This window comes from Uranotaenia lowii, chromosome 1, assembly GCF_029784155.1.
Source record: "Uranotaenia lowii strain MFRU-FL chromosome 1, ASM2978415v1, whole genome shotgun sequence".
In the NCBI taxonomy this organism is placed as follows: Eukaryota; Metazoa; Arthropoda; class Insecta; order Diptera; family Culicidae; genus Uranotaenia; species Uranotaenia lowii.
In genome coordinates this window covers 174,427,623-174,453,529 of record NC_073691.1, presented here as the reverse complement: position 1 = coordinate 174,453,529, position 25,907 = coordinate 174,427,623, and the positions used below count along the sequence as shown (strand labels likewise).

General features: G+C 34.4%; 1 long non-coding RNA gene across 1 annotated transcript; it reads right to left on the bottom strand.

Annotated features, from left to right (window-relative positions):
- LOC129739113 (uncharacterized) lies at positions 1-25,098 on the bottom strand. The gene is made up of 4 exons (XR_008735747.1): positions 25,057-25,098; positions 4,002-6,119; positions 1,447-3,208; positions 1-814 (listed from the first exon to the last, which is right to left on the bottom strand). It is a non-coding gene; the product is annotated as an uncharacterized LOC129739113 (long non-coding RNA).
- Between the last annotated feature and the right edge of the window lie 809 nt (positions 25,099-25,907).

Genomic DNA, 25,907 nt, shown 5'->3' with positions numbered 1-25,907 from the left:
GTTTACACGATCAACAAAGAACGACAAGTAATTGATTTAAACTTTTACACAATTATATTTAATCAATCAGATAATATTTAATCGCCTTTATTTATTTTTTTTGCTTTCTCAGTTTTCAATTACATTTCATTGGGTAAGCTCTCATCCACCACAATCCAATGCTAATCTGTGGTCGGATCGGTATTCGGAATCAGCATACCTCACGACTACGGCCAAATACATCACGGAGGAGTTCGAGCTCAAATCGCTGGTGCTATTTACGACTGACCTCCCAGCGGATCAATCCGAAATCACTGCGAATGTAAGGAGTTTGTCAAATTCCACAATTGAAAAACTCCAGATTTCCCAAGAGGACATTGCTGATGTGACTCACATAACGGACCAGTGCTTAAATATTGCCTAGCATTCGCCGATCGGAATCTTGTGTACTGCATGGCCTATTATCTGGACACCGTTTTGAAGCATGCATTGGATGGCAATTATTTGAGAGACCATGCTCCATCTCATTTAGAACATTTGGGAGATAAGAACTGATGATCTGAGATGTATCCTGTAAGAACTTCAGTTCTCTAATCATTTCGGATACTCGCACAGCCGGTTCGTTCACCTCCTCAATTACCCATCAGTTCAACCATCTTCGTTGCACTTACAGACTTTTCTAGCTCTAGTATCTTAGGAACCACTCGTTTCTTTTGCTCCAATACCATGGTTCCATTGTTTCTAAGACGGAAATTGTGCTCATATCTGTTGATTTTTAAAAGCGCTTTTGAATCAGGTCACCGCTCTGTAATACATCGTGATGGAATGGGGAATTCTAAAACGAAATGAAAATTGCAAATATTATCTTAAATATCTTTCATTAAATTCATTTGTCATTAAATTGATATCAATTGAAACTTTATATAAATTTATTCAAAAATTAATAATAAATTTAATGTAATGAAGCGATTAATCCCTACAATGTATGTTTGTTATTTTACTTATCGGTTTTTATGTGAAAAGTGATGGCCTTTTTAGGAAACACATATTAAAATTATGCGATTTTAAAGGTGGTTTGAAAGTTAGAAGAAATCAAAGATGGTAAAAATGAACGGGTAGAGTTTAATCAGAAGCATTATCATCACATATCAATTTTTTGTTCAGTACGGGCCAACTACTACGCACTGCAATATTTTTGCTTGTGGGGAGAACCGCGCTTGGCCTACTTAAATGCAACTCTATCTCTATCTATCACTTCATAGTAGTTGGCCCGTGCTAAACAAAAATTTGATATGTGATGATATTGCTTCGAAAGAAATTTCACTCGCTCATTTTCACCATCTTTGATTTCTTCTAACTTTCAATCCATCTATGAAATTCCATAATCTATAAATGTCCCTACTAAAAAGGACATCACTTTTCATCGATAAGTTAAATAACATTGATTTAATGTTCAATAATAATTACCTTCTCGACTGCTGAATGACAACCCAGAATGGAAAACACACCAGTAGATAGTGCTATTCAGGTGCGCTCAGGAGAGTACATCGTATGCGATGATAAGCAAGGTGCCGATCATCCGAAGCTTGGAGCATTTTCAAGAAGGTGTGTTTGAGCAGCACAAGCGAGAGTGTTGGGTTTGTGCAGTGTGCAAAGTGTCAATCTCTTTTCCGGTTCCCAAAGGGCAATAGCACGTCGAACCTTAATCGCCACTTTGAAAGTTACAGGGCAGGGTTGTCAGTTCTGCTTCTTATTCCTCGTCTTCTGGTTGCGAAGCTGGATTTGAAATACAGGAACAGGAAAGAACTCCGGAAGGCCAATCTTTAACCGAAGTGTACCGTGTGAAATGAGAAGCCTTGTAGCTGAGTCTACATTTGATCAATCTCTCATTCTACTGAGCTTACAATCAAACCAAATCTTCCTATAATGGAAAACACACCGATTGACAGTGCTACGATTCGCATACGGGTGCGCTCAGGCGAGTACATACTTTGCGACAAGGAAGGTGCCCGATAATGCGAAGCTTGGAGTACCTTCAAGAACGTGTGTTTGAGCAGCACAAGGGATAGTGTCGGGTATGTGTACTGCATGAACTGTGAATCCCTTTTCCGGTTCCCAAAGGGCAATACCTTTTCGAACCTGAATCGCCACTTCGAGAGATGCAGGGCAGGCGTTTCTGACTCCGATCCTGAGTCTTCGGCTTCTGAAGTGGCACAGGAGAGTATCCCGGAAGTGGCTTCTGAAGTGGAACAGGAGAGTATCCCGAAAGTGGTACAGGAGAGTATTCCGAAAGGCCAAGCATTTGCTTAAAGCGTTCCACAGCACGTCAAGGACCGGGCGCTTGCGTAAAGTGGGAAGCCTTAGATCTGCGTCCATTTAGCGTGCCTAACAGACCAGGTTTTAGGAATTTGGCGCAGAAGCTTATCGATGTTGATGCGGAATTCAGGAATGTGGACCTCGAAAGTGTGCTGCCGGACCCATCAATAGTTTCGAGGAAAGCGTGCGTCGTTGCAGAGAAGGTCAGAGCGAAACAGTTGCCAGAAGTGAGGGAGGATTTGAGAGCTAAATGCTGTGCTTTCGATGCTGATCTGTGGTCGGATCGGTATTCGGAAACAACATACCTCACGACTACGGCCAAATACATCACGGAGAAGTTTGAGCTCAAGTCGCTGGTTCTATTTACGACTGACCTCCCAACGGACCAATCCGAAACCGCGGCTGTTAGGAGTTTGTCAAATGCTGCAATTGAAAAACTCCATTGCCAATGCATTCGGCGATCGGAATCTTGTGTCCTGCATGGCCAATAATCTGGACACCTTTTTGAAACATGCATTGGATGGAAATTTTTTGAGACACCATGCTCCATCGATCATGACATGCCTGCAAGTAGCAAGAAACGCTGTGAACTACTTGAACTAGTCAGGCTTTTTCAGTTTGCTGCCTTACACTGTGAAAGCAAAGTTTGAAGTCCGCTGGAATGCAGATGTCGATATGCTAGTTGATGTCGTTGATGTAATTTCAAAAATTAAGGATGTTCTTGGCCAGAAGGGAGAGCAACAGAGGTTGAATGGTTCAACACTATTCTATTTTGTTGGAATTAATTGTTGTCTCCGAGAAGACCACTACATTGGAGCTGTACTGTGTCCAAACGTTCGTAAATTAACGAAATGCCCAAGAGAGGCACACCCAATTTCCTTGGTCCTATCCAGGATCTAAGATATCCGACGCTCTGAAAGAAAAATAAACTTAAATAATTATTCATATTCACAATTGGCGATAGGCAGCAAGACGATTTAATATGCGGCTTAATCTGGAAATCAACTATTTTTCAACTCAGCAATGATCAGATATTCGAGAAAATTACATGCAGGGCAATACAAAACAAAGTACAGGAATAATAAAATGGATATTAATTCAGGAATCAACCAAATCATCTGAAATTTTACCCTGATGATTGGTGACTCAAAATGCATCGAAAAACGTATGGGAGCAAACAGAGGAACTATATTTAATGTTATAAGACATAAATCACCGTTTTGTATGTTTGTTATCTAACCTATTGGCTTTATCGGTGAAAAGTGATGTCCTTTTTAGTAGAGGCATCTCAAAATTATGAAATTTTATAAATGGTTAAACGTCAGAAGAAATCAAAGATGGTGAAAATAAGCGGGTAAACTTTATTTAGAAGCATTATCATCACAAACTAAATTTTAGTTCAGCACGGGCCAACTACTACGCACTGCCATATTTTTGCTTGTGGGGCGAACCGCACTTGGCCTACTTAGATGCAACTCTATCTCTATCTACCATTTCATAATAGTTGGCCCGTGCTAAACAAAAATTTGATATGTGATGATATTGCTACAAAATAAATTTCACTCGCTCATTTTCACCATCTTTGATTTCTTCTAACTTTCAATCCATCTATGAAATTCCATAATCTATAAATGTCCCTACTAAAAAGGACATCACTTTTCATCGATAAGTTAAATAATATTGATTTAATGTTCAATAATACTTACCTTCTCGACTGCTGAATGACAACCCAGAATGGAAAACACACCAGTAGATAGTGCTATTCGGGTGCGCTCAGGAGAATACATCGTATGCGATGATAAACAAGGTGCCGATCATCCGAAGCTTGGAGCATTTTCAAGAAGGTGTGTTTGAGCAGCACAAGGGAGAGTGTTGGGTTTGTGCAGTGTGCAAAGTGTCAATCTCTTTTCCGGTTCCCAAAGGGCAATAGCACGTCGAACCTTAATCGCCACTTTGAAAGTTGCAGGGCAGGCGTTGTCAAATCTTCTTCTAATTCCTCGTCTTCTGGTTGCGAAGCTGGATTTAAAATACAGGAACAGGAAAGAACTACGGAAGGCCAATCTTTGTCCAAAGTATACCGTGTGAAATGGGAAGCCTTGTAGTTGAGTCTACATTTGATCTATCTCTCTTTCTACTGAGCTTACAATAAAACCAAATTCTTCCATTATGGAAAACGCACCGGTTAACGCTGCTACGTTCGCATCCGGGTTCGCTCAGGCGAGTACATCCTTTGCGACAAGGAAGGTGCCCGATAATGCGAAGCTTGGAGTTTATCAAGAACGTGTGTTTGAGCACCACAAGGGAGTGTGTCGGCTTTGTGCAGTGCGTGAACTGCGGATCCCTTTTCCGATTCCCGAAAGGCAACAGTACCTCGAACCTGCATTGACACTTCGAGAGATACAGGTCAGGCGCTTCTGACTCCGATCCTGAGTCTTCGGCTTCTGAAGAGGAACAGGAGAGTATCCCGGAAGTGGCTTCTGAAGTGGAACAGGAGAGTATCCCGAAAGTGGTACAAGAGAGTATTCCGAGAGGCCAAGCTTCTGCCCAAAGCGTACCACAGCACGTCAAAGACAGGATTTTTTGACGCTTGCGTGAAGTGGGAAGCCTTGGATCTGCGTCCATTTAGCGTGCTTAATGGACCAGGTTTTAGGAATTTGGCGCAGAAGCTTATCGAAGTTGGTGCGTAATTCGGGAATGTGGACCTCGAAAGTGTGCTGCCGGACCCATCAATAGTTTCGAGGAAAGTGTGCGTCGTTGCAGAGAAGGTCAGAGCGAAACAGTTGCCAGAAGTGAGGGAGGCTTTGAGAGCTAAATGCTGTTCTTTCGATGCTGATCTGTCGTCGGATTGGTATTCGGAAACAGCATACCTCACGACTACGGCCAAATACATCACGGAGAAGTTTGAGCTCAAATCGCTGGTGTTATTTACGACTGATTTTCCATCGGATCAATCGGAAATCTCTGCAAATGTAAGGAGTTTTTTTCTGCATGGTCAATTATCTAGACATCGATTTGAAGCATGCATTGGATGGCAATTTTTTGAGAGACCATGCTCCATCGATCATGACATGCCTGGTAGCAAGAAACGCTGTGAACTACTTGAACCGGTCAGTCTTTTTCAGTTTGCTGCCTCACTCTGTGAAAGCAAAGATCTTAGTCCGCTGAGATTCCAAAAGATATCGATTTGGGTCGTGAGAGGATGAAAGTAGCAGTGGTATTCTAGGGCCGTAGGCAGAGCCGGAGCTGTACTTGCAATACGGTAGAAGGAATGACGACACACCCGAAACACTGTTGAGCTTCCCTGTTTCCGAGACTAGCCACTCTGGCAAAACGCATCCTCACAATACCCGCTGCAAGTGATAACAGCGAGCATAACTTTAGCCGAACGGGTATTGTATTGAGCGACAAAAGGAGTCGAGTCTGTCCAGAAACTTTAGCAGTCCGTACAAATTTTCACTATTCATTTATTCCTTTTTTTGTCAGAGCCAGCCTGACAGCCAAATTAAAAATTATTTTTTGAAGCTAGCCGCTAGCTGCTAATATCGTACTGCGGTTGTGAGCCTTTGGCAGTGCTGCAGCTGTGCAGGATTACCCAGTAGAGGCGTTCCTCCGGGTGAAGACAAAGTCAAGGCCAATGGAGTGACTGCCAGAAATTCTTCGTCAGATGAATTCAAAGGTTGATTGATAACCAACCGTTGACGCATTCATTCCAGCAGATGAAGTGTTGAGGCCATGCTTCTTTTTTATTTTCAAGAGTTTTTCCCATACAACTTTTTCTTGGGTCGTGCCTTCGAAGCGCAGTTTGTGCATATATCCGACGGAACCTGAAATTAAAAAAAAAGAAATGTATAAATTTAAACACAAATTTCCTTTTAACGAAGGGACAGGCAGCTGGGTGACCTTACTAAATAAAAAAGTAATTTAATATGCATTGGCTAAAAATATGGAATTATAACTTTCGGCTTTTCGCCCTAAGATCTTTATTTTTAATTTAAAATTATTTTATCAAGCCTTTGATTTTGAACACTTAGATCAGATGTAAGAACCTTGAAATACAACAGTACGAATATCAATCTTCAATCCAACCAAGCAGAAGCAGTATGGTACCACATAATATTGTATCATATGGTATCGTTACGGAACTCTCAGTATTATTTACGAGCCAGCACTAAATTTTACTTCGGAAGTCCGGACTTCCGACTTCCGAAAGACTTCTGACAGAGAAAAGTGAAGTACTACCCAAGTTTCATAAACTCCTTAGAAACATTTATAAAACGTTTATAAGCGTAAAAAGGCCCACCTACAGGAGGTTGTGAAAAGCAAAATAAAAATCACTTATAAACCCCCTCGAGTTTTAAAAAGGCTTCATTAAGAGTTATTCTAGATAACATTCGTCATGAACAATTTTGGGATCATTCCTATTCCATCTCATTGTCTTAAAAAGTATTTTGTCAAAACAAAAATATTCTAAAGAAAATGATGAAGGTTCTTGCTGTCAAAATTTATTTAGAGTTGATCGGAATCAGAAAAAGATATGAAAACTCAATGCGCTTAAAAAGAGCTCGAACAGTTTTCATAAAAACTAGCAAAAAAAAGAGTGCGCTTTAATTTGAACCTATAAAATTATTTTTTTTCCATAATTTCTTCACTTATATCTGGTTAAAACAGATTTCAAATTTTAATTTTTCCCCTTAAAATGACGATTCATTTAAAATCTTAGTGTTTTATTAAAAGCATTTATAATCAAGATTCCCTTGAAGAAAGTATTTCAAAGAACACTTGTACTTTATAAAATCCTTTTTGCTTTTTATATAACCAATAAATCTGTTCACGGATTTTCTCAGAACTAAATATTCGTACATAAAAAAAAACTTCTGATTCTTTACCTATATTTATTTAATCTTCTCACAATACGTTGATAAGATAATTTCTTGCCCGAAAACAGCTCTTGAAGGATAGGAAACAAATCCGTTTCATGCAACCAGAAGAAGCGTTTCAAAACAGGAAGCGCTGCCCAGCGGGGCTGCAAACATCAGGACACATCACCGTTTGTTTCGCACTGATCCGTTCACCACGAACTCATCCACCAAAATTGTTCAGTATGTTGACTTCAGGTACTTTGAGCAGGGTGATTCTGTAATATTTTGTGCCAAAAAAACTCGGAATAACCTGTCAGCCGAAAAAAAACTGAAGAAATTTCTACTGCCTCTACTGCCTTGAAGATAAATTACGGAGCTGGAAATAAATAAAGTGTTGGTTTGCGCTGAGCTTCAGGTATCAGGTATCAGGTATCAGAATGGGGGTAGGCTTAATAGCGGCACGTTATCCAAACATACGGGAAAATTGTGCCTAGCCTTTTTTTATCCAAGATTTCATCATTTACCTGAGAAACCTGAAAAACCTGTAAAAGGAAGAAATAAATTCAATCTATTTAAGATGGCATAAAGCCTTTCCACAAGGGATTATTAGCATTATAGCTCTTTTCTACATTCGGTAAGGAATGATAGCATGTCTTTTAAGTTTAATTTCTTAAACTCAGATTCGCTTATAGCGTAAGATCCCAGAGTACGAAAACGTAGTCTGGCAAATGAGGGACAGTTACATATAATATGGAAGGGATCTTCCACATCTGATTCACAACTACCACATACTGGAGATTCAGCACGCTGAATGATGTGCATGTGATAGTTGAGTTTACAATGACCGGAGAGTGCTCTGATCAGGATGCTGCAATGAGCTTTACTTAAAGTTAACAAGTAACTCGATATGATTGGAGATGGTTTTTCTAAAAATAATTTTGTTTGGCGACAAGTGTCCAACTCTTCCCAGTATCGTTTATGCTGGTTAGAGGACCAAGTTTGGATTTGGTTTCTGAACCAACATGGCGATATTGGGACAGCCGGCTCTGGTCCGTAAAATTCCTTTTCCGATCCAGCTCTGGCGAGTTCGTCGGCGAACTCGTTTCCAAAAATTCCCTTATGTCCGGGTACCCATAGAAGGTTTAATCCGTTGCCTTCAGCAAGTTCTTCGATTGCTTTCCGGCACGCGATTACCAGTTTTGATCTAGAACTGGAAGCACTAAGTGATTTGATAGCTGCTTGGCTATCTGAACAGAAATAAATTGTTTTGAACACAATTTTCTTTTGAAGTGCAATTTGCACTCCATACATAATAGCATATAGCTCAACTTGAAAGACTGTACAATAATTACCTAGAGGTTGAGCATGTTCTATGTTCAACTCGTGACAGTAAATTCCAGCACCTGCACGGCCATTTGATAATGAACCGTCAGTATAGAATACAATATGAGAAGACATTTGGTCCTCTACGAAACCTGATAACCATTCTTGAGGAGAAGGAAATTTGACTTTAAACCCCATGTAGGGAAAACTACTCGAGAGTGTTAAATCGTTTGGCGCTAAATTAAACTCGTTTAATCTAACTAATTCAGGCCACACATTTGTATGGCTCGATGATCTTTCGATATTTCCTGACAGCCAGAGACCAACTGCCTGTAGACGAAAAGCACATGAGAAGGCTTCCTGTTTTAAGAACAAGTGTAGAGGTTTGATAGAAAACAGAGCTTCTAGTGCTGCAGTAGGAGTTGAAGTGAACGATCCGGACATCCCTAAGAGACACATTCTTTGAAGGTGATTTAGTTTTGTCCGAACTGTTGCAACTTCACCTCTCTGCCACCACACTAGGCACCCATAGGCCAGAATTGGTCTTACTATTGTGGAGTAAATCCAGTGAATATGTTTGGGTTTGAGTCCCCAGTTTTTCCCGATTGCACGTCGGCATTGTCCGAAGGCCATACATGCTTTCTTGATTCTGAATTCGATGTGATCTGACCAGTTCAATTTGGAGTCTAGAATGACGCCCAAATATTTTACTTGATTAGACACGGTGATTTCGGATCCATAAAACAACAGAGGGCGCACCCCGCGGGTGATACGTTTTTTAGTAAATAAAACAAAATTAGTTTTGAGAGGATTAACTGAAAGTTCTATATGAGAACACCATCGTTCAACAGAGCGCAGAGCTTGTTGCATTATATCAAATAATGTGCTTATGCACAAACCTCTTACCAGCAGAAGATAATCATCTGCGAATCCATAAGTTGGTATTCCACGGTCATTGAGTTTTCTCAACAAGCCGTCTGCAACTAGGTTCCACAAAAGAGGTGATAGTACACCTCCCTGTGGGCAACCACGTGTGCTAACTTTTGTAATTGAAGCCTGTCTTAAAGAAGAATGAAGATTCCTGTTACTTAGCATAGCGCTAATCCAGTTAGTTATAACACTAGGCACTCCATGAAGTAGTGTAGCGTCCATTATTGATGTAAACGAGACATTATCGAATGCTCCTTCTATGTCTAGAAATGCTCCTAGACATGATTCTTTCTGTGAAAAACTATTTTCAATGTTATGTACTACGTTGTGCAGAAGAGTTAATGTTGATTTTCCTGTTTGGTATGCATGTTGTGTCGCATTAAGCGGATGTTGGATAAGACATTCTTGCCTGATATGATGATCAATTAAACGTTCGAGTGCTTTTAATAGAAATGAACTTAGACTAATAGGACGAAAGCTTTTGGCTTTGTCGTATGATGATCGTCCCCCTTTAGGGATGAATTTCACGGCTATCTGCCGCCAAAGTTTAGGAATATATCCATGAGCAAAACTGCTTATCATTATTTTTCTTAATATGTGTTTGAAGTGTTCGAAACCTTTTTGAAGCAAAACTGGAAATAAACCGTCATTTCCAGGAGATTTGTATTGAGCAAAACCATCGATTGCCCATTTGATCGATTCTGTAGTAACTATTTTCCGAGCAAAATGCAAGGAATCTAGACTTCCAGAAAAGAACTCAGGCTCTGTCGATGATTCTTGATCAATACATCCTGGAAAGTGAGTATTGATTAGACAACTTAATGTTTCTTCGTCGTTTGATGTATAATCACCACTAGGGGTTTTAAGATATGAAACCTGATAATCTTTTGATTTGGCTAAGACTTTATTTAACCTACTTGCTTCGTGCAAGCCTGAAATGTTGGTGCAGTATCTCTGCCAACTTGAGCGCTCGGCAGCTCTTGTTGCTTTCCGGTAAGCTCGGCGAGCCAACTTGAAAGCATCAAAACCTTCCGTGCGCCGTCGGTTCCAAGACCGTCTGCAGTTCTTTCGTAATTTACTGAGATTTGAATTCCACCATGGTGTACTGTTTTTGTTGAATTTCAACGTGCGTAAGGGACATGCTTCTTCATAAGAATTCAAAATAATTTCGGTGGTTTTTTCAACAACTTCATCTAACTCAATAGGAGTAGTAATTTCAGGTGTATATCCATGAAATTTAGTGGCAAGATGCTCCAAATATAGGTTCCAATTTGTTGTTCTTGGGTTTCCAAAAGTAATTGTTTCTAAAAATTCACCTGAGTGTTCAAAATAGATAAACCTGTGATCAGAAATCGATTCTTCGTTAGGCACATGCCAATTTGAAATTTCCTGAGAAATTCTTCTAGAACAAAGTGTAATGTCAATCACCTCTTCTCTGTCACATCTAACAAAAGTTGGTTTATTTCCTACATTTAGAATTTCTAAATCAGTGCTGCTTAAATATTCCATTAAATTTAAACCTCTCAAATTGATATCTGAGCTACCCCATACAAAATGATGAGCATTGGCATCACAGCCTATTACAAGCGGTATATTTTGTGATTCACAGAATGAAATGACATTTTTTAAATCATCCGTAGGAGATGATTGTTCATATGGTAAGTATGCTGAACAGTAGACGTATTTTCTATCAGGCAGCGAAACCTGAACGACGCAAATATCTCTTGTTGTTAGATTGGGTATAAGTGTTGCATTTAAAGAATTGTTTATTAATATACATGCACGAGGCATTATTCGGGCATTAGTCATTCCAATTATACTGAACACAGTAAAGTTAGGTTTGAGCAAATTCCCTAAGTAAAAAGTTCCATTTCGGAAATAGGGTTCTTGGACCAAGGCGATTAATGCAGTTCCATTTAGGATTAAACGACACAAGTTCAGTGTAGCAGTTCTTTTGTGCTGCAGATTTATCTGTGCAACCTTAATAGAAAGCATTTCTATCAAAGAATTCCACACATATTTCCATCACACCCAAGAACCACTGCACCTTCATATCGACGCATGAAGCGGGGTATCCAATACAGGATGAAAATTTTAAAATCGTGTGTATAATCTGAATCCCACGAGTTGCCAGGAAAAAATACAGCCTTTGCACCAGTGCCTGGCTATAGTGCAGACCTTAACAACGTTCTGCTTAAGGTAGGATTATTATACACCCTCCTACCCCCACTTTGGGGCCCACAGGCACAGAACCACCTTGAAGCGGGTGTTTACAAAATTTAGGAGAATACAACTAGTGCATGAGCATTAATGGCAAAAAGCACAATTGATGAATCCTCCCTGAAGAAGCTTGGCTTGGAACCAAGCCAAGTTTCCCCCCTCCCAATGTGATAGTCGCATTTGAAGAATGACTAACACATATGGGAAGTACTGGATGAGTCGCCTTTTACGACGTGGACCAGTATCCCAGTGGTAGTATTCTAAAGGCCGCCACCACACAGCACAGCTGAGCTTTTACGTTCTGTATAAAAATCATCATCAAACTTACCCATAGTTTATTTCCGATAACCTACAGCAGGATTATTTCTCAAGATTTCATACATTTTAAAGAAAAGCGATTCACATCGAAGCGAAAACAACCTAACTTTAAAACTTTCAAGCAGTTTGTTTACATTTTGTTCCTCCTGCCGTTATTTGGTCTTCTTAAAGTCAATTCCAAGAGTAAATTGCTGTTATTGAAACTTTTGAGTTTTTTCTGAGACTTTTTGTTCTTAAAAAGGGTATATAAAGGTTTTTTGACGACAAATTTGTATTTTGACGAGTCGAATAGGGTTTCTCAAAGTAGTAATTTGTTTACATTCTGTTCCTCATGCCTTTATTTTGTCTTCAGGAAGTCATTACCAAGAGAATACTGGTATCATTTAAACTTTGTCATACGCTTTTTGTATTTTGACGAGTCGAATTGTGTTTCTTAAAAGTTCAAATATATGGTTTTATTCAGGAGTATTGAAATTTCTTTATAAGACTCTGGAAAACTCTTATGAAAACCTCAAATAAACTAAATAAGGAGTTTTATAAAAAGTTTTATAAAGGTTTTGTAGCTATCTGGAAGGACAGTTATAAAGCGTTCTTATTGAAATACAGTCGAAGGCAATAAATACTTTACTAATATTTTATAAAACACTATCGCTTGCATACAAAACTATTATTAACCAATTATTTGCATCTTTTATTTGATTTTTTTCGTATTATTTTCACCGTAAGAACTTGGAAAATGTCTCGCATCCTAGAAAGATTATTTGAATTTAAAATCAACTCAAACTACAATACAAATAATTTTTCATTAAATATTGAGTCAATGTGGCAATTCTATGTTAAATGAGATTTATTTTAAAAAGACTCAAATACTTATCAATATTTTGAAATTTAGGTACTATAATCCGGGATAAGATAACTCAATTTTTTTAATATTTTTCGATTATCTTTCCTGTTAAGGGAAATGTGGCATAATTTTAAAACCAGAAATAGACTCCTATGAACGTAAAACACGGTTGCATACATTTCATAGACTACTTTAATTTCGATTTAAAAATCGGTTTTATCTCTGGTTAGAATTTGATGCTTTGAGGTAACATTGATCAGTCTTTATTTTTCTTCATCATATAGAATACACAACAACTTCTGAATTTCTGTTTTTCTTGGTTTTGATTACTTTGGGGTCCAGAGAACAACAACAACGCGGTCCTCAATGTGTTTAAGCCGAGCAACAATTAAAATCTAAAGATAGACAAAGATGCTGCATAAATTAAGGCGCTAAAATTTTCAACATTACTTATAAAATTTTAACTACTTAAGCAAATGAAAATTTGCTTCGTTTAATTTCTGAGGCCATCGCACTATTCCCCTAATATTGTTTTCTTCAAAATTTACAATTTGATAGGGTTTCTAACCTTTTTTGTCCTAACTAGACTGGATTACTATTGCAAAAAATCCGTATCTTTGAAATTACAAAATTTACCTCAAACCACAATAAAAACAACATCAAAACTAAACGTTACCTGACAAAAAGGTTGATCTCTCACATGAATCTACCTGTTTGCTTCTGAACGCTTTGATTTCATCAGGAAGGATGTTTGTTTGCGAGCCTTCGAAAAAATCGATAATTCAAGATTTTAAAATAACATTTTTACTTAAATTTGAAATTTTCAAAACAACAAACCAAGTTTTTCCCAATGCAAAACTTAACTTATAGGTTGTCAGACGTAGAAAGAAGTTTTCACATATTTTAACTTTAGACTTATTTATTGATGATTATCTGGAAAAAATCATGTTGATCAAAATTTGCCGTAAATTATAATTTATTCTATACATTGTTTAAATTATGCACGAGAAAAAAAACACATTATGCCTCATATTTTCTAATTTTTTACTTTTACCTTTTTTAACTTTTTAAATTCATAACTTCACAATAGTGCCATTAAAGTTTCCAACTACTTTCAATTGATTCTTATAAATTTTGAAAAAAAAATTCAAATTTTTTTTTCGTATTTTTTGTTGAATAATTACATTGTTTTGACAAAATTGGCCCGGATATTGCCAGGATTTTGGTTGTCAATTTTGACATCAAATGCCCGTATAATGCAAGGTTTTTATAAAAAATTTCCCGGATTTGTTCGACCGAGATAAGTGCTGAAAAAATTCTGGCAACTTTAATTTGTTATCTGTTTGAGCCAAACAATTCCATAAAATATCAATAGTTCATGTGAGCAAGTTCACCGGTGTTGGGAAAAAGTGGTAAAAAATTTTAAATTTTGAAAATTTTACCATACAAAAATGTTTTCAAGATCTTTGGGCGTTGTATTTTTTTTGCATCATAGCATGCGAAAATACAACACCTGTTGTAGAAAAACTTGGGGGCCACTGATCTTGAAAATGTTTTTGCATGGCCAAATTTTCAAAATGTGCAAAAAGGGACAAAATTTTCACCACTTTTTTCCAACACCAGTGAACTTGCTCTAAGTTTTCAAATCTACAATTAGAGATTTCCGAAGTGATCGGGCAAAAATACGTTCATCTTGTCGTTTTTCATCGTAAATTTCTCAAGAACAAGCAAACATAGACATCTGAAAAATTGGCGAGGAAGTCCTTTTCATTACTACACAATGCAATGCAAAATTTTGCATATTTGAACTCGTAGAAATAACTTATCACCGAAATGAAGTGCCCGGACTCTAAATGATCTTAGTTTTAGAAATCATCCTGAGTTTCTGTTTCATATTCAGATTCGAAGTTCTTAAACTTAATTCTTTTGAAGAATTAAAGCCATAAAAATGGCGATGCAGAACTGAAAACTCAAAACAAGATTCATGTATGTATGTATGTATGTATGTAGGTAATCCACCATGGGTGCACGGATTCACCGCAGGTTGACCAAAGTATGGATTCATTTGCATTATTTAGTCAGCAGCAGATCAACGTTATTTTTTTCATTAATTTTCGCTGTCTTCTTTGGAAATAGCTTCTGTCTTCTTATTCCACCAAAACTAAGACCATTTTCTTAAAAGATTTAGAGCCATAACTTACTTACCCCACACTGATAAGTATGCATCGCACTTCATGTAAAATCACTACACTTCGCGAATCTAGCCCTCTACCCTACCTCAAAAAACACACGCTAGACTCTGCGTCGCAAACAAAAACCGGACCGTTGCATAAATTTGTCTATGATACATATGCATTTAAAAAGCAGAAAATATGATTCAGGACTATGTTGATTAATCTTCACTAATAATGCTAAACAAACTAAAAACTGCGTGAAACACAGCTTCCGGGAAAATTTTAACCTGCCCATCAGTATAGAACGCTTCTACTCCTAAATTACACCTTTTTCTCAGCTGTTTAATTAACCCACCAATTTTCACTAATCATTGTATCTTATCGCCTTTTCTGGAGGTCCAAGACCCAGATTACGAAGAAAAACGACACAACCATAACACTTTCTTCTCTTGCACTCTGACAAGACGAATGAAAACTCAAAACAAGATTCACTTTAGAAATTCATATTTCAATTCAGATTAAACATGAAATATTATACACTAGATGATTGAGGGCTCTTAAACAAATTTCAATATTTTCGAAAAATTAATCTGGAATCTAAGTTCAGAAATCGTTTTGATTTAACATTTTAAAAATCGTATTGAAACTCTGAAAAGGAAATTCAAATTTCATGCCTAGTAATCTTGATAATTTTAACTCATTTTTTAGGTAAATCTAAATTTTGGATACAGATGCTGTATCTGAATTTTGAACGTCAATTCATCTCAAGGTTCAGAATTCAGATACAGAATTAATATTCAACACTCAGATTAAGCTAATTAGTGAGTTATAAATTTCAAGATAACAATTTTGTTGAAGAATCAAATTAGTAAGAGAGCAGACTTAAAGTTTTGATAAATATTTCAATTTGAAATTCCAAATTGGATATTTACGTCCACAGGATTTGATTTAAGAAATTCATTTTTACGTGAAGTATTTGCGGATAAAGAAACATGAAATATCCCGTAAAAAATTAAAAATGTTATTATTGAATTGTGGTTTGATCAAGAGAAAAATTTCAAACTTAAACTTCATCTTGGATCGAGATTGTAAGTATCTGGTTTGAACCGTAAAACTTCAATCAACTCGTTTAACTTTTGAAAATTTATGTTATATTTGTTAATGGTTGAAATCATTGTTTGCTCGAGAGTTTGGTGGATATCGCTTATCGGGTTTTAACAAAAAATAAGTTTTTTACTAACCACCGATAAAAGTAAGTTCTCTTATTTGTAACTGTGAGATTCTTTATACAATTGTAGTTGATAATTTTACAGTTTTTTGGATGTATTTTCAAAAGTTTCTATGTAATACGTAACACTTTTAATGTAAAATAATTTTTAAATGGATAGGTAAAAGTTAAAGCAAATATACTTGTCAATTTAAAATTTTATTAACAAGCGCAATATATGAATTTAATATTAGCATCTGAAAATAGCTTTTTTTCGAGATTTTTTTTTCATTCGGGATCTACTACTGATAATCTGGTAAAACATTTCGACTTAGTTTTTCTATTTTTGTAAGGTTAAACATGTCAGGCTTGTTTGCTAGAGCTTTCAAAATTTTATGAAATTATTTGCAAAGGTTATATGAACAAACAAACCCATTGGCTAAGCAAAGCAGTTTTTTTTATTTTCATCCTAAGGTTAAACAAATTTCATTTTAAGAGTCAAACACTTAAATATAAAAAAGGATATTTTGAAATTTAAAAAAATGTAAAACATCGACTCCTATTTTTGGGGGAAAAATAAATTTAATGGTTTGATCACATAGAATCAATGTATGGTAGAAATATTCAAAATCTTGCGTTATTTTTATACTTTTTGTTTATCTAAGGGGATTTTCAAATGGAAAATTTTGTTTTTCCAAACATATTTAAAAATTATAACTCGTTGTGCTTTTTAATGACTGAGGTAAAAAAATTATAAAATTGAAATTTTCAAACAAAACTAGCAGCAGTCTAATAGACGCAAAATAAAAATATATTCGCCTTATTTTCAATCATTAAAATGAAAGTAGGTATTTAAAAAAATAATATTCTAAATTAACAAAAGAAGCCCAAAAATGTACTGTATTTTATATAAAATATCAGATTTAAATCATCGACTCAAAAGGTTTGCCACTTTGGAAGTAGAAATTCATTCAAAAAATGTGCAATACATTGAGAAAAAAAACTGTGATGGTCAAGATACAGTTCTGATGAACATCTCCAGGGAGAAATGTCTAAGTCTAAGGAACACCCACGTTCTACAGCATCGGCTAAAGATTGAAACGACCGATCCCGAAAACATATCACATACTTAGAAAAATTAATGATAAAATTTAAGCAACAGGAAATCGGCCTTTGGTTAGAAGCAAAAGCCATATCATTTATACTGAAGAATAAGGAATAAACCAATTGATATGTTTTACAAAAAGAAGTATGTAAAAGAAAGTTTATTTACAAGAAAATTTGGTACATTGACAAATTTATGAAGTCGTTAGATGTGTTGTAATGAATTAAAAAATAAAGACAATGTTAGAGTACAAAAAATATGGACCAAACTGATTTTCAGAAATTATGGCCAGATTAAGCCATCGGGGGGGCCCAGGGCAATTTTTCTCGAATCGATTTTTTGCCATATGCCATCTCAGAGAAATCATAATTTGTTGAACATACGAAGGAACTGAGAATGAGTTCAACATATTGCCTTTAAATAACCATTAGAAGCAGGCGCGGTCCTAGAGTTGGCTCAAGAGGGATTGATTTTCCCGATTTTCAAATATCAGTCAATGAAAGGAATCTTAAATATATGATGAAAAAAATGTTCAATTTGAAAAAGAAAAAGGGCGGGGGGAGGAGGGGGGCGGTTGGTTTGTAGCCTTTAGTTAAATTTTTTTTTAGCTTTTTAGCTTTTTTCATAAGTCTACAATCATTGCCGTATTTGTAAAAAAGAGATGAACAGCAAATATATTAATCTAATTTTTCTCAATTTCCTTAATTCTATACTCTTTTTTTAACAACTTAAATTTATGAATCTAAGCGAGAACATGTTGGAATAATAAGAAGAACTACGTAGTATGCGTATCGGGGAGTTCAAAAAATATTTGTTTATTGAGCTCTTTTAGGTAAGTTCTAGGTAAGTGTTTGATTTGTAATAAATTTAAAAATTATTGTGAAACTTTAATTCTTTATTCTCCTTCCGAAATGTTTTACTAAATCGTGATTCGGAAATATCGTATTATTATTATCAATTCTGAATTACAACTCTCATTGTCATTTCTGGTTTCGATTAACTAATTTCTTAGTATAAATTAATATCTGTTATATGATTATCAAAATCCAAATTCTTAGGAACGAAGCTATTGGAGCTTAGCAATTGAATCTCAAGCTCTCATGCAAGATTTTTAATCACTCGAACTGAAATGAATGAAATAGTTACAATTTTGAAACAATTTTTCAACAAAAAATCGTTAAAACCGTATTTTCAACATTTCAATCCATTACATAGTCTTTCCAGTTTTTTTTAAACGTATTCGGGCCAGGCAAACCCGGGCATTTTTACTCAAAAACCTGGTAAAACCCGAGCATTATATTTCGAAAATTTCAAGTCAAACCCCGGGCACTATTCGGGCTATTCCGGCCAAAAATAAACACATGGAAATTTATTTTTTAAGGCACAACATTGGTGCTTAAATATGATTTTTGCTTCTCCGTACTAAAAAAAATGTTGGGTTTTTGTTACGAAGTTTGATTCTGAAAAGGCCTGCTTTTCGGGCCGAAAAAACAGTGTCGAAACTACTGTTACTTTTCGACAAAGATTTGATGTCGAAGAAAAACAACAAACCGTTACTTGTAAGTTTAATAAGTTGTTTCTTGAGGTATTTTTCGGTATTGCAAAAAATTATGTATGCAACTCGTTGAAAAATTTGATTGTTCCAGCACTCGGCGTAATCATTGAACTAAACAAGCCTGTTTGCTGAAAAATCTACTTTTTGCAACTTGTTGCAAAAATAACTATAAACAATTACAAAAATGCTTGCCAGTCTACTTCAATGAAACAAGCGAAATAAAAATTGTAATCCATGACGAAAATTATGGTTTATAGTAACTTAGTTTAAATTTGTGGTTTGGATTTTGCTTATAATGACCCGAATTGAGTTTTTCTCATTAAGTTAACCGGATAAAACCAGTTAATTTGGGATGGTTTAAAAATATCTAAGACAAATTTTGATTTCAAATTTTCTCGAAATTCCTTAATTTACAAAATAAAGAAAAAAAACAAAAAAAAATTCTTCTTTTTTTTTTCGCAAGTCAAAATTGAAAATGGTTCTGGGAAAATTGAACATTATTTCTTAACTTTAATTTTTTTAATTTTCGTTTTTGCCAAAAAGTGCAAAAAAATGTTTACCGGTTTTTACATTATACCGGAAACAAGAACTGCACGAATTACAAATTAAGATAAAGCATTTTCAAACCCATCTTAATCAGTTCTCATAATTCTTTGCACTTCAGAAAAATAGGAATTTTGATACTGTGTTATTATAACGAATGTATAATTTAAGCTCTGAAGCCTGTTAATCACTGATTCCTTCATATTGAACCAGCAAATATAAATACGTTTCATCTTTTCTTGGGGCTGGAATCTCTTGTGCTTTTTGCTTGAACTTCAAGATCTGAAGAAAAGTTTTTTTTTATTTAAACTCTTACACCGTAATATTTCATATTCGATTTCAGTTTTGCAATACTTGTATTTTTCGCGGTCATCCATAATATGAACATTTGATGTGAAAGTTGGAAACGGAATTAAATCAAAACAGATTTAATATTTAAGTTGTGATTTTTTTTTAACTTCAAATACCTTGGGCTATTATTAGATGACACCTTATCATGGAAATATCATATAATGCAATTGGAAAGCAAGGTCTCATCACTGTGTGGAATCCATTGGCGTATAAAGCAATTTGTGCCACGTCATGTCTTACTAAAATTCTATCACGCATTTGTCAATTCTATTCTAAATTATTTAATCATTCTTTGGGGAAGAGCATCTGTATCCCTACTAACACGACTACAAACACTGCAGAACCGTTGCCTGAAAACAATATTTAATCTTCCATTACTGTTTCCAACTTTCCATCTTTATTCTGAAAGATCCCACAATATTTTGCCCCTTACAGAAATGTGTGACTTACAAACCATCTTATTTGTGTTTGATAATCTTCATTCTTCAACCAATAGAAATATGAGCTTTACCATGGGAGTCCGAACCCATAATACCCGACAATCAAGTCATCTTCAGCGTAGTAGATCATCGACTACACTAGGTCAACGAAGAATCTCCTTCATTGGGCCTACCAAATATAATAGTTTACCCAATCGAATCAAAATCATCAACAGTCGATCCGCCTTTAAAACCAATTTGATACAATATCTCAAAGGAATTCATGTTCGTTAACCACCAACCATCGTATCAGTCATAGTAATTTTAGTTTTTTTTGTTTACCTTTAAATATTTTATTTTAGTTCAGTTTTTTTTTTTTAATTTAGTTTTAAGACAGCCTTAGTTTTGATTTTTTTCTTCATATCTTTTAACCTAATTTTAATTTGTAAATTTTTGTCGTATTCTGTGGATCTCTTAAAAGGATATATTTCCACTGAGATTCACACGTTAACGTTAATTTAGATATATTTTTTCTCATCCATTCCTTCGCATATAGCTTAAAAAAAAAAATTTGGTTCCCAGCATGAGTAGAGTCTTGTTCGCGTTTTGTTATTTGTATGCTGTCGACATGCTGGGAACAGTAGCGTCCATTACCAGGGGACTCAATTGAGTTTTTTGGTGTGGGGGAGTGTGTTGTTTCATAAATAATCCCTGAATGGTAGATAATTCAGGTCCACACGGAGAAATTCGTGCAAGGTAATCATTACTTCGATTCAGAACCTCAATTCTGATTTTGCAATTTAAATATGAATTTAAAAATTTGAGTTCTAATACTGTATTTGAAATTAACGTTTTTAATGAATTTCAGTATCATGTGCAGACTTTAGATTCTCAAATCAAAATATAAATATGATATTTTGATTTTGAATTTATGGTTTTCCTTTGATTATTATCATAAACAAAAAAAAATTGGAAAAAAGTGGATTTCATTCCAACATTTGTGTTATTGTGTTTGTGATTGAAACATTATTGTGGAGTATGTATAACAGTAATTCAAATTCATAATAAAAACTCACTAAATATCCATGATTTTGTTTTTGCTTAGTTTGGAAATTTTTCATCTGAACTTTAAAACATTGTTGAAAAATGTTTGATTGTGGTAACAGCTCAAAATATCGGTACACCGGAACAAACACAAATAGAACTTTTTTATATTTCCTGAGGTAAATTTTTTTAAAATAAGTTTGTATTTTGTAATATTCTGAAATTTAAAAGTTTTTTTTTTCGAAAAAATTTCATTGTTGAAATCATCTTATCAGTTTTACTATCTTCAATTAAGAAAACAATGGGGTTATGCTATGCATACTGTGTAAATTAAAACTTGCAACAAGATAATGTTCACACGTGAGCTTTCGTTACGTCGTATAAAACATCTTTAGAGTTCATAGAAAACTGCTGCAAAAATTATCAAAACAACTTTCAATTTATGTTCCACATATTGAATATGTTGTCCAGGCTACAAATATTCTAAATGGAAAAAAGTTGCCACTACTTTATGTCAGTTGTTGCATTTTTTTCGTAAGAAAACTGTTTGTTTACATTTTGTTTCATACGACGTAATGGAAACTCACGCGAGAATACCGACAAATTTGAAAGCTAAGTTTTTCTTAAAAAGTTTCAAAGATGTTAGAAGAAACAAAGAAATTCAGAAAATTAAACCGCAAATGAAAAAAACGAAAGTGCCCTTTAGAAAACTGTCCACTCCAATGTAAAAAAATGCATTTTAAATATTAAACTTAAGGCCAAACGCCTTTTTAACTTTTTGAATGGAAAAAGTGAAGAAAATTGCAAAAAACAGGATTCTGTAAATTCTGTATTTTGCGCATTATAATTGTTTTGTTTTTTTTTTTCTAAGGTAATAAAAAATATAGTGTGATTCTGATGATACTGAGACTATCACTGAAAAAAACTTATTTGATTTTTTAATCAATTTTCGATTTTTTTTAATTTCATCATTCCATGTAGAATCAAAAGAAAAGTTTTCAGAAAAGATCAGAAGTTGTATGGAATGCGAAATTCATAACCTTAAGCTTGTGTTAACTTAGGCAGGAGGGATTACTAGTGACAATTTTTCCAAAATAAAAATAGCCTCTACATTCCATTAGGAAGCCCAAATGTCTGAAATGTATAGTAGATTGGCAACAAACTCAAACTGAACACCAACTCACCCAAAGATATTTGGTAAAGTTCGGCCCTAGATATAGCAAGCTATCGATGTTTCAGTTTGGAGGACCGATTTTTTTTTTATCTTGGAACTTTAAGTGATAAATAACCACTTTGATTGGAAAAACACTCCAACCGAGTGGAAAATTTTTAAAATTAAAAAGTACATCCACTAGAAAAAAGTTCTAAGTTCTGACAGAAATTTGAGCGTTTTCATGTATTTTTTAACAGTTTTGTCGCTTAAAGGGGGGGGGGGGTGGTGGTGATCAACACGATCAGCTCCCCCTCTTCCCATAGGACTGCGCGTGAATTGAAGGCACTTCTTGATATCTTCAAAAAAAAGATTGTAAAACCATCACGTGCAAACGTTGCGAAAAAGTTAATCAATCAATCGAAAAGTGAACTCTTGTTAGAGCTGTTAAAAGCAAAATTCAAGTCGTAATTTATTTAATAACTTTATTGTGTACTTGTGTAATTTAATAACTCTATCACCAACTTAAATTCTCTGTTTTGGAATAATTTTAAGAGAAACAAATAAATGTTTTTCATTTAATCATAGTGTATCATAGTAAGTGCTTCATCAGAAGCGGAATAGTCGTCATGACATATGAGAAGTAACATTAACATTTCAAATCAGCTTTTGGCTCTCATGTTGTTTTGTTGATTCATTAGTTAACAATGATTGATTTCATTGAGATCTGAATAATTTCAAACTTATAAACACACCATAACAAGATTTGAAATGCAAAATCTGACAAAAGCTTCGAGTTCAGGAAGCTAAAATCTTTCAAACTACAATCATTAAATCATAGGCACATAAAATTCTGTTAAATTTTATAATTAAAGATTTTAAAATGGTAAGACATTTGAAAAAAAATTCTTCTGAAAACTAATCTTTTCCATCAAGATGTAGATGGAGGAGATTAGTTTTCAGAAGAATTTTTTTTCAATATAAACATCATAACAAAAAAAAAAATCTTAATTATAAAATTTAACACGATTTCATGTGCCTATGTTTTAATGATTGTAGTTTGAAATGAATTATGAATTTTCCAACAAATTTCACCAAAGCAATCGTACCACTGTTAAAATTTTAGATTTTTTTTGAAAAAATTGTGTTTGTTTCTCAGTTCTTAATTTTTGTATTCTGAGAACATAATTTTATTAGAAATCATTCGAACTTAAAAAAATGAAAAAAAATGACTGTTTATATCATTAGTTTTTGACCCATTATTGAAATTGACAGCGAAACCATGTTCCAATCTTAGTATTTTTAATTTTTTTTTTATTTTAATTTTTTTTATCGATCTTGATTTTAAACTTATCTATGAAAAGTTAAAAAAGTTATTCGAAGTTGCACCACGTAAGCTAAATATCAATGCAAGATGTTAACCAAACTAGCATTTGTTTTGTGTTTTCAGCATTTGATGCAGCATGGTTTTTTTCAGCATGTTTTTAGCATATTTATGTTTTTTATCAGTTTCTTAAAAATTGTTTAAGATCAATTCCCAATTTAGACTTTGTCAGTACATAAAATTTTTTCAATGATGAATTTAACTTGTTTCTTTTATAATATATATAGTCAATTTTGTGAATTGCAAAGATGAATTCTTTAATTTTGATAACTGGAAGAATACAAAATTTAAAATGTTCGACGTCAGAGCGTTGAGCACTTGAAACGAAATTTCATTTATTTATCGTTCCAAATTAATATAAAATAGCTACTAGATGTGTGTTTTGAGTCAACTCTCTTAATTCCAGTTTGGATTTAATTTATTTTTAAATCTTGTTTAATTTTAAATGTTATCTATTTCTGATTTAATTTGTATTTGCGAAGGTTAAAATTCTTGTTTAATTGATATTTAAATGCATATTCGTTTTCTAGTGTTTCGCAAATTTTGAATTCAAATTTGTAAAAAATTGTAAATTGTAAACAAGACTGCTGAAAAATTATTTTTAAGCAAATTTCTAATTCAGAATAAGGAACATCCATTTGAACATTTTTCTAATGACTTTCGGAAAAAAGTATTGATTTGAATATTTGATTCTGGTTCATTTGGAATCGTAACAATAAAATTTATTATTTACTCAAGTCAATTTCCCCATTGGGACTGTCTCCAAATTGGATTGTATTTTTAGCTCAAAGTTCTCATAATAAAGTTCCACAACAAATATCAGCTTTTTTGACCACTTGGTGGCTAGGCCTTAAAATGGGTTTTCAAATGTGCAACCATTGGTAACAATTGGACAACGTTAGGCACGACATAAAATTAGCCCCTGCAATAGAGAAGAATGACTGGTAGTTAAGCTCCCTTGAAAAACAAGCTGTTTAAAACGATTTTTTAAATTTTAAGATCACTTTTCTAATACTTAAACTTTTAGATCTTGTTGACAAATCCTGTGTGAGCGCAATTGACAAAAAATTCGAGTTAATTCGGTATAAATGACTAAAATACGGCATAAAAACCAAAATCATGTGCTTAGCTGTGCAACGAATGACAAATCACCCTAAGTATATCATGTGATCAAGGTAAAAACAAACCTTATCTCAGTTGAAAAGCACAAAATAAAAAAAAATCTTAATTAAGAACCACAAAAGGAGATAAAAAAGTTCACAACCAACAAACAGAAAAAAGAAAAAATGATTCAAAACAACATAAAATATTAAAATCTCTTAATGTTTTACATACCTAACAATTTAATCACAGTTAAGTCCATGTGCCTCACCGGACGGTTAAAACTAAATGGAAGGAATTGAACGCAGCGAAATGAGTGAGCTTAGCTGGACAAAGCAAAACGAGAGACATGGAGGAACATCTAAAAAACCGTTCAGGTTTACGAGAGAATAAACCAAAAATTCACCACCAATCCAGTGAAGCGAAAAGTGAGAAGTAAACCAATCACTATTACTTTTAGTACTCACTCAAGGAGTGATCCTAATCCAGTGGTCGGCAACCTGCGGCTCATTGGGTGCTGATTTTTTTTATGTTTGTGATCGCCAAAAAGTCAAAATCTGAATTTTTTTAGAGTTTTTTTTTACATTTTTGCTTGGCGCTGTACTTCTGAATAAAGATAAATATAAGATACCAGTTTAATTTATTCCCTAAATCTTACTCTAACTTACTCAAAATCCTGTGCAAAGCCGAATTTAGGTGTAACAATAGCCTCAGAAAATGCAGATTTATAAAACTACACTGAAATTTGTGTTTCGAATCAGATTCTTGCAAACTCATTGCAAGTTTTAGAATTTAGATTGAAATTTGTCATTTAAAAAAAAACGGCAACTGCAAATGTATATCAATACACACAAAACATGGAATTTCCTTGCAGTTCGTTTTACAAGAAGATTACAGAAAAAAAAATTTCAACGAAAATCAATTTTATAATCAAAATTCTGTAGATGATTTAAGAAAAAAAATAACTATTTTTCATTTCCATTTAAAATATAAACTCAAATTCTTCATTTAATTTGTAGTTAAGCTTATTTTGAGATTTTGAGATTTTAAAATTAAACTATCAATAAAAATTAAAAGTATGCGAT